Source organism: Metopolophium dirhodum, chromosome 5, assembly GCF_019925205.1.
Source record: "Metopolophium dirhodum isolate CAU chromosome 5, ASM1992520v1, whole genome shotgun sequence".
Classification (NCBI taxonomy): Eukaryota; Metazoa; Arthropoda; class Insecta; order Hemiptera; family Aphididae; genus Metopolophium; species Metopolophium dirhodum.
Window position 1 is genome coordinate 32,497,283 of NC_083564.1, and position 11,288 is coordinate 32,508,570.

General features: G+C 27.7%; 1 long non-coding RNA gene across 1 annotated transcript; it reads left to right on the forward strand.

Annotated features, from left to right (window-relative positions):
* Positions 1-1,628: 1,628 nt before the first annotated feature.
* On the forward strand, positions 1,629-8,727 carry LOC132945915 (uncharacterized). Its single transcript, XR_009664617.1, has 4 exons — positions 1,629-1,735; positions 3,471-3,534; positions 3,608-3,716; positions 8,633-8,727. It is a non-coding gene; the product is annotated as an uncharacterized LOC132945915 (long non-coding RNA).
* Positions 8,728-11,288: the final 2,561 nt, after the last annotated feature.

Below are 11,288 nucleotides of genomic sequence, written 5' to 3' on the forward strand. Positions count from 1 at the left end.
TCGTTAACTTTGGGAGGCTATAACTTCCAAAATAATCATTTCCGCAAATTTTTTCGTTTCTTAACTCGTCAAAACAACAAAAAAAATTTCAAAAAAAAAGGTGCCCGGTAAACTAGACTTGTTCCGTAAATTATAAATTTGATAAATGTTGTCAAAATTTGAACTTTAAATGCTTATAAAAAAAAATTGTGCTTATGTATTTTTAATATTTTTCAACTGCAATTGTAACATTATATCAGGAGCCTTGCATTAAATTTTCACGCTTTTTTACACAACAAATAAAATTTTGTTGATATTTATAGAAAAAAAAACTAAAAAATTCAAAACTGACTATGTCTGTAAACAGTTCAAAAAGAGTCAAATTATTTTCAAAATTTTATGGTGTATAGAAAATGCTAATATAAACATTCAGTGAAATTTTCAAGTATCTACAGTCATTCGTTTTTTAATTACAACAAAATAAGAAAATCGTTACATGAGATATCGAGTGAATATCAAATGTTGTAAAAATATAAATTTCAGACGCTCATAAAAATTTAATTTAAGTTTCTTGTAGACATTTTTTTTTTGATAAAGGTAGAAAAACTTATGAGTAATCTTATATTACATTTTTAAATCTTAGATTTAAAAAGAAAAAATTTTATGAATTCTCAACTCAAAATAATTTGCTAATTTTCGTGATTTTTCCGTATTATGTCAAAATTTGAACTTCAAATGCTTATAAATAAAAACTGTGACAAAGGATTTTTAATTTTTTTCATCTGCCTTTGAAACAATAACCTAGGAGCCTTCTATTCAATTTTCAAGCTTTTTTACTCAACAGATAAAATTTTATTGATATTTATAGAAAAAAAAACTAAAAAAAATGGAAATTGACAATATCCGTAAACAGCTTAAAATAAGTCAAAATATTTGGAAAATGTTATGGTGTATAGGAAATGCAATTATAAACATTCAGTCAAAATTTCATGTCCCTACGGTCATTTGTTTTAGAGTTACACCAAAAACCAAAATCGATTCCCGTTTTTCCTTAATTTTTCTTTTGTTTTTCACGTCGCTTTTGAAAACTACTGGGAAATTTTTACTTTTGACCCCCAAAAGTGCCAACTAGATTCACTTTCCTATCAGAAAAGTTACAGTTGAAGAAAATCCAAGCACTTTTACTGTCCTAAAAGGAGATGACAGACACAAAAATAAAAAAAAAACACACATCATTGTAAAATCCATACATTCATCTCTTCCCTCAGAATCTAAAACCGGGTAAATGGGTGACGCTCTGCTGTACTGTAGGTTATAAGTGGGCCGATGTAATGAAATAATGAATGGTTTTATTTGAATTTAAATATTCTACCTATACGAATTATTGCGAAAAGTGTTTATGAGGGGAGACAGTTTGTCAGCCTAGGATATTTTATATTATACCTATTTATATATATATTTTTTTTTATTGATCTAAAACAAAACATCGGCGAAAACGGCCATTAGTTGTTGATGTTATATTAATTACAATTATTTTTTTTCTAATGTGTATTCTTAATTATAATATTTAAATTAAATCAAACAATTCAGATTTTCTTAAAAAAAGTTAAAATTTGGTAGGTGGTGTCTGCGTTCGGTCCGAGTGCTGCCTCTAGAGTGTTGGGGATGTTGAGTTTGTCGAGTTCCTCTGTGTACTGGAGGCATTCTGTAAAGATATGGTTCACTGATAGTTCGGTACCGCAGGTGGTGCACATCGGTAAGCTGTTGGATTAATATTATTTTCATATTATCAATTATCATATTTGTATATAAATATAATAATATACTTAAGAAGTTTCACGTACCCACGAATAAAATTTTTAAATAACAAAAAATTAAATAAAATTGAAATTGAAATTTTAAATTAAAAAACAATGTTCATATATTTTTTAGATGTTTTGGTTACAGAATTAACTACTTACGTGGAATCTTGTTTTATATTTTCAATCCTTAGCTATAAAAGTTGAACTTTGATTAACTTAACTGATAAACTTGGTCAACATATTTTTAACTTTAAATGCTTATAAAAATCGTGCCAATGTATTTTAAATATATTTCAACTGCTATTTGTAACAATATATCACTATGGCTCCGGCTCACCACTGATGAAGCCACATTTAATTCGTTTCAATACAAGTACTTAGGAACGGTGGAATAAATGACTTATAACTCACTAGGCCAACGTTTTCAGAAAAATCAAAACAATTTGGCTCTGGCAAAACAACCTTCAATTTATTGAAAATACTTAAAAATACAATTCTAACCTATTAATTAACAATTTAGAATTTATTTTTATTTAATTATGTAGGTTTTTTTCAAGTGTAACTATAATCTATATAGTGTTTTGTATTTGGCAATTTCTCATTCAAATCAAATGTATTTTGTATTTTAAGACAAGTTCTGAAAATATTTCGCCAATCATCTCTGATTTAGTATTACACTCTTGTTATTGTTTATGTTGTACAATGCATGGACGTGTATTAAAATATCTATCAATATATTTTCAGATTTCTGGAAAACAATTTCACATACCTACTCGTTTCACGTGTATTGGGTTTGTAATTTGTACAACCGTATATATATTACAAGTTAGAACAAATTAAGAACGATATTGCAAATATTAATTGCCGGAAATCATTAGTTTTTAACTGAAAACGACAGAGAAGTCTGAATTTGGCGGTCAGTCTTATTTTTAAGTTATATTATAGCTGATTGATTTTTTTGGTATTTTCATAAAATATATCCGGTGTAGTCACTCGCACACTGCGCTTGCTCGAACAATTAAAATCAAAAATATCCCTCGACTTGTTATGTAAATCCACCATGGGCGGGTGTCAGAATTATTTTTGCATCATCAATTTTAAAACGTTGATTTACCTAGATTAAAAAAAAATTAATTTGTTATACTTTAGCTCGGTAAACTTTAAGCGTTGTACGGGTGCGTAAAACACCGAAAATCGTGAACTTCGTAAGGCTATATCATACATACCAATGGTTTCCCGGTAGTAGAGTTTTGGACAAGTACCTACATAGGTAACTTGTAATAATTCATATTGTAAATTAATTAGGTACCAAAAAAATATAACTTCTCAAACACTGTGTCTATTGGCACTGCCGGGAGAATGTATTAGAATGTCTATAAACTTGCGGACCAGTCTGTATAGTTAAATTTGGCATGCGAACTATAATTGAAATAGAAAACCAGAATAGGTGCATTGCAGATGACAACGATTTCTGTAAAAGAACATACGATTTATCAATATACCGTATAGGTACTGAGTATAATACTATAATATATAAGTTCTATGGATTAATCATGGTAAATAATATATTTTATAATATCTATGGCAATCGTCAATTGTCGAAATTCGTTGGTGACGGTTAACAATTCTAATAATTTCAGCAAATACTATTGAATTATAAATATAATATATTGTATATTTTGATTTCAGTGAACAAAAAAATAATAAGCCACTAATATAAACGGAAAGTTCGTTAAACCGTACATATTATAATGTAAGTTTTAATACAAACTCGCAAATTTCATTATGATCAGGTTATTTTCATAAAGTATTTCGATACTTTCAAGTTTCAGTTCATCGGAGTGAGATGATTTGATGGAGATGGATGAAGATAGCTGTTTCTTCGGCGATGGCGGCACTCTAGCTACGTTTCACCGGAAGAGTAGATGTTTACGAGTAAGTTTGTTTTCATATTATTACCTACTATTTGACATTTACTTTTTAGACTTAAATTAGGCGTAAAATAGGAATTATTCTTGTTTTTTTAAATAATTTTTTCGAAAAATATATGTAACATGTATAGCTCATACAATTATGAATTTATAGTTAATAGAAATGCGGATGTTTATACTTCATAGATATTTTTTTATTGAAATCGTGTAAATAATTTGATTAAACAATCAGGTACCTACTCATCACTAGTATCAATTTTATTATATTACGTGTAAAATCACCGACACAAGGTGCAGACTGAATTTAAAAAATTAAAAACATAAAACAATGTTGTAGTAAAAGCTGGAAACTGTAGTTTTTATAATCCATATAATGTAACTATTAAATTGAATCATTGAATTATTATTCAGAGATAACTTTGGGATAAATGCCAAACGTATAAATGTAAATGTAAATTAAAAATAATTAAAAAACATTTTGTGAAAGGAACAAGATTACTGCTAATATTTAAGTCTTAATTATTATTAACAAATAAATACAAATAATAGATATTTTAATGGATTTTTACTATTAACATTCAGTGTAAATATTGTTTCTGATCGACTTACATATAATATGTAAGTACCTTCTATAAAATAATTATTCATATCAAATAATCCTAACAATTTAATGCAAGGATTCTCATAAATTGATCTTACAGCAGCCTTAAAACACCAAAAATACATTTGTACATCATTTACAAAATTTTAGTTCCCTATTATGGTGTAGGTACTAATACAAACAATAAATTGCTATTCGAAAAAACAATTTCGTATACCTATTATTATTTACTAAATACCTACAACTAAACTAAACTAAAAATAAACATATGATTACATATACTGAGTGACTATAAAATAATATTATATATGAAAATTGAATTTTTATTACGAATACTTATCGTTTACACAGACCACCAAGAAAAAATAATTAAAAATATTAAAAAATAAAGAACACATCATTGTAAAATTAATACAGTCATCGATCCGCTCAGAATCTAGAATTATGGACTTGGAGTTTTAGAAATCTAGTTGGTATTATAGTATTTGATGAATTTACTGTACCTCTAAAATCCAGTAATCACATTTTTATTTAATAATTCATAAAATATAATATGCTCTTAAAAAAATATTCTTGTGCTTCTGATATCTATTCACCACCTTAATCAATAATTAAATTGATAAACGAAAATAATAATTTAAATAATACCCATATCATATTATTATAATCAAAATTATAAACTATTTTGGTTTATTGTCATATCAAATTTCAATGAACAAATTGTTCCTTAACACGGAACTCTTTGATACAAAAAGTTGCATTATATTATATCCGTGGATTCATCATATTGATGTACCTATAGATATGATAGATATATGATAGATATTATATATCATTTATTTATTTATCTATGGCAAATCTCAAAGTCGTTGCAGAAGACACATTTGACTAAAAAATCTAAAATTTCAATAAGCAAAGAAGATATTCTAAGTTCTGTTTCTGGAGCGTTTCCTCATCGGCGTCGCAGTTCACACACGTCACGGATTCCGCCGAAAGAGTCGATAATTCAAGCAAGTTTGTTTTTATATTCTTTTGGGGCCTAAATTTACTTTTAAGACTTAAAATAAATATTTAATGTCACGAAAAATGTGCTATCCAAGTGTTGTAGGCGCATATTTTAGTTCCGAACTAGAAATGTATGTGAGATATAAACGTCGTCGTCGTTTTTCCAATCCCTGTTCGTAGAATAATTATAATTAATAGGTGCATACCTTTATAGGGTACTCATTATATATATGTTTTGGTTTAATTTATAGAAATATATGTTATAACTTATAACTGATAGTAGTCATAAGATACAATTTTAATTAATAACTGGTATTTTTTTTTCCAAATACAACGTTATAAGTTATAGGTAGCTATTTATTTAGTGTCACATACTTAACTTCTATTGTTCACCTAATATCTATATTCTATATCATAGGGATTAGGGCCGTATAACCATGTACACATAAAAGTAATATTCACGGAATGGTCAACTGCCTAACCTGACGTGTGCGCACTTATGAATAACATACCTACTCATATACTCGTATAGGTATATAAATAGTGTAATACTACATACACGAATGTGTTACCTATTATGTCCCTAAAAGTTCAACAGTTATTATTATATTTATTTATTTTTTACATATAGGTAGGTACATTACAAGACTCTAATTAAAATCACATTTATTTTTAATTTTTCGAACACAATGTTTCAAAAATTATTAATTAATATATAATTTATTGGTATAGTATTAAATTAATTAATGAAATAAAACAAACACACCTACTATAATTATTAGTAATAATAATATATCTATGTATAAATTATTAAAATACAAAACGAACAAACGAAAAACGATTCTGAGGAAAGACATCGTTAACTAATAAATAATATTGACATCAAAGTAATTTATTTTACTATTAGACATTAGCACCTAAAATAGTAGGTTAAAGTCATTTTTGCCCAAATAATAACATTTGAAAGTGTCATCGTGTCTATAAATTATAATAATATACTCTAAAAGTTTCATAAATCCGCGAATACTTACTATTTTTAAATTACAACAAAATAACTAAAATCGTTATTATTGGTTTTAATATGTAATTTTGTTCAAATTTTAACTTATAATATCTGTAAAAAGTAATTGTTTTTATAATAGATTATTTAGATTTTTCGGTTACAATATGAACCAGGGGCGGACTGGGCCGGCGGGATACTGGGAACTTTCCCGGTGGGTCGCTACTAAAAAATGATTTGTTATTGCTATATATTTATAATTAACGAATTTAAATATAAACGGCATTTTCTGAATTTTCTAAACATTGCTTTCCAAGCAAAGAATTCGTTTCATATATTATCAACAAATTGAAAAAATGAAATAAGAACATTTATATGGGTTGAAGTCAATATTATAAAAACTTATTAAAAACAAATTAAATACAATTAAATAAAGGTAATTTATTATAATTATATTTCTATTTTTTTACGTACCCGTTATGCTCGATACTATAACTTCGGTCTTCAGTTATAGAAAACAACACTTGCTAATATGGAATTACTGTCGAAGTTTTTTATTTTAAAATATTAAATAGCATCTGATTGACTGATGTGCTATAATGAAACTCAAAATATAACGAATACGTAGTGTTAATACTACCTATACACCTATCTAAATTCTATTTTATAATCGTTTAAATTATAATTTTGACTTTTAATTTTTCTGGACATTTTATTAAGCTACGAATTTATTTAGTTATTTTGTTATTTAGGTAATACATATTAATTAATAGGTATATCTTAAATTTTTTCTATTATTTTATTCGAAACATTATTTTTAAATATTGGGATCAATAAAACTATTTTTATTCAATTACTATTTTATATCAATTAGAATTTGTTAATAAACCAAGTAATAAATGAATGGTTACCAAGTAAAAAAACCGTTATCTATATTATAAATTTGAATTCAATTTACCGCATTTGCATCTAGTAGAAACAAATAAATGTTTTTTTGAAGATAATGTAAAAATATCCATCATCCATCGGTTAGGATCATATATAATATTTTATATATATTCTATGATTAGGACGGTGAGGTTATAATTATAAATAATCTATGGCAAATGACAATCGTCTGAGACGAATAGCGATTCCAATACTTACTCACATATCTCGTTCCATTCTGGTTATTAAACTAGGTGCATATTTTTATAAATGTCATTAATCTCAATACTTCCAGACTGAACTTTGGGATCGGAGATATGAAGACGCGCGCTGCATTTTCCTACAACTGTTAATTTATTGTTATAGTAGAAATAGTAGAATAATTTTTAAAATTTGAAATCAATGATTAGGCAATGCTTTTATAAGTAGGAAGGTAGTTTTTTATACCTACCTAATAAAATAAGAAAATACATAATGATTAATGTTATTTAATATGATTTGTAAGTACATAGCAGATCATACCTAGGTTCTCTAGGACAATTTAAATGATCTAATAAGGTTCATCTCATTATTTGAATTAAATTAATTTTTAACCGATTGTTGTGTCAATCAATTTTTTAATTTATTTCATTCGACACACTCGTCTCAGTTTTCTAGTACCTCTAGATTTCTCACGAAATTCATATCGATCATCTCACAGCTTTCATATTCAAAACCAAAAAAATATGTATTTTTAGCTTATTTCAATATTTTTCATCGCACAACCCCCCTGAAATAGAAAACCAGAATATATTACAGATCATAAAGATACTAGTATTCTATACTAGATAAGTTTCAATGAGCGATATGTAGAGAGAGATGGAGATGGAGCGAGATGTAGACGGATGGAGATAGTTGTTTCTTCGGCGACAGCGTGTGCTGCAGTACAGCTAGGTTTCACTGGAAGAGTCGATGTTTATACGTAAGTTTGTTTTCATATTATTTTGGGGCTTAAATTTACTTTTTAGACTTGAATTAAATATTTGTTGTCACGGAAAATCTGTTAACTCGGTAACGTAGAACCACATACCTACGTTTACTACTACCTACCAAAGGATGTATAATAATAATAAATTATACGCCAGTTCGAACAATCCAAACGCTGTCTTACTCGTAGTCGAGTTCTAGTTGATAACTGACTTGTGAATAAATATAATTTTTGTTAGGTATAAAAATAAAACTAATAAATCCTTGAATACAACATTTAAAAATACAAACTCTGTATAATAAAAATTAATATTAGGTATTTATTGGTAGGTTTATATAATATCTGTAGACTGTAACGCATAGGTTATTAGAATATTGTAGAACATTTTACTGCAAGAATGCAAGATGCGTGTTATTTTAGAAATGGTATTCGTCAGTGAACATTTTCCAACTGGGAATAATATATCATAAGCAGACTGAAATGTGTGAGCGTTTCAGTGTTTCGAAGACTAAGTTTCGTAGGAGATTTTGATTCCGTCACGGGGTATGTATTTTCTTATTTTTCAGTAGGTTTCTTTTTATTATTGTTAATTGATCAGGGGATGTATTGCCCGAAACTTTTCAATTATTTGTATTGTAATTATACTGGTATAACACTATTCCGGCTATCAATAAAGTAGTGTTCAAAATTAGTAAATTGGTCAGGTATGATATTTTTTTAAGCAATTCTTTCGAGTAGGGAATTCGCTCAAAGATATTTAAATATTTTCACCGATAATCAAGTACGATGACTTGTAGGTAACTAGAGACTGAGTGAATATGAAATAGGAAGTGTGTGATATGGCGGATATAAGGAAATGGGTCAACAGGATTTCAGAATGCTTGGTGTATGAAACGGAAAGATGAAAAAGAATTGTAAGGTTAGGGTAGGTAAGACTGAAGAAGAGATGGATAGACAGAATACCGATCATATGGAGGTGTGGAATGAGAGTGGCTGAACCTGTATATAGCTGTGAGAGACGGGGGGAGAAAAAGTGTAAAGGTAGAATAGTTATGTTAACAATGCCGAATACGTAGGAAAGGATCTTGAATTGCAAAGGCCACTTGACTCTTTGGCTGAAACTACCGTTATCAGTTGATATAGGTTTACGACCTTGACTTATAGGATAGAATAAAAAGACCTGTTGCTGGTTGTGATGTCAGCGCACTATTTGTTTTCCATCTTTGATCCACGCGTAGCATACCAAATGTACGATTAAGAAAACACTAAAATGATTGTGCGTGGGTCAGAGAGAGAAATAAATGGTGCGCTAAAAATCTGACATCCTCTTAAGTGTTATCAAGTTGAAGAAGCAGTTGATTGTTGACAATTTGACATCTAAAGGTAAGATTATTGTCTAGGCAACCTCGTGGGCTTTTTATTATATTTTAATTTTAACGCGAGTTATGAGTATTTTAAAATTGTTAATTTTTATACATTTTAAAATAAGTACTCATAACTCTCTTTAAAATTAAAATATACTAAAAACCCATGAGGTAGCCTAGATAAAAATCTTACCTTTAGATTTTATAAGAGGTCAATTCACTCTAATTTTTACACGTGTTTGGCTGAGCGTAAAATTTGCTATGTTACGCACTTGTAAGACGGAGACAATACACATGCGGGTATAACGTCCTCTTAACTATCATGATTGGAAGTAAAGTTGATTAGCAGGGCTGTGAATTTAATGCAATGAAAAAGTTTTAAATATTTGTCTGCATGTATGTACTAAAAACAGGCAAAATATGCACTTAAAATTCAAAAAAATACTGAATGAAAACGTTTTTATTAAACATTTTTTAAATTTATAAATAATAATTCAAATTGGTTTACAAAAAAAAATTCTTTATTTACACACTTGGTAGGTAGATACCTATTTATTTTTCTAAACGGATGAACCGAAGAAATCATGAAATCATGCAATTAATATGAACTAACCCAAAAAAAATATTATGTAAAATAAGATTTTGGCCGAATCCGGTGTAGCAAAAAAGCATGTAAATGCATTTAATTCACAGCCCTGGTAATAAGTTATGATTTATCTGTAGTGGGAACCGGGGTACAGTGAGACGCATATTGGTAACAGTGTTGTAATAATAGGGATCTCCCAAAAAAATTACGTACTAATAGTTCAAACAAATCATAAAAGCCAACTGTTATAAATATTAATTTATGAAAAAGTATATTAAAAAGCATTATTATTATAAATGAAAAAAAACTATGAACTATGGACCATAAAATAATATAGGTATTTCTATATTTTTAGCTCTATAATTTCTGTTAAAATATTAGGAAAATGTATTAAGTTTAATTTAACTACAACATTCTAGTAGAGTCTGAACAAATTTGGTTCCACGACTCTGATCATACAAACTTAAAATACTAAACTACGGGCCTGAAATTTAGTTTATACAGATCTAAATAATCCAAAACATATATTGCTTCAAAATATAAAAATAAAGTGTCATGTATTCTAGTAAGTAGGTAACTATCAAAAAAAAAACTAAAAAAAATCATACTTGAAATCTATGTATAATATACGTATATTGTAATAAATGTTCAAATGTTTACTATAGTACATTATAAAAAATTAATTAAAGTTCAATAAAATACATTATAACTGGTGTTCAAATGTACATTTCACACCACATATTTTGTTATTTCACACAGTCTCTCTTCAATTTCAAATTTTTCTTCAAATCATCTACGAAATATAAATGTTTAGTAAATTGGAAGACTTGATTAAGTGTTTAATAATTTATCTAAAAGAGATGTGCCGGGTCGCCAAATTACTATATCGAGGGGCCATGGTGCAAGTGTCGTCCATAAATATCATAACATATTTTATTTTTTTTTTTTATTGATCTTAAGCTTCGGCAACTATGGCCATTAGCTGTGCATAACATATTATATTATATTAGAAATACAAACTTAATATTTCACTAACAGTAAATATTATAAAAAAAATATGACGAGATGTACTATACTCATATTATATTATGATTGTATTAGTTACAAACTCTTCAATTAAGAGTTA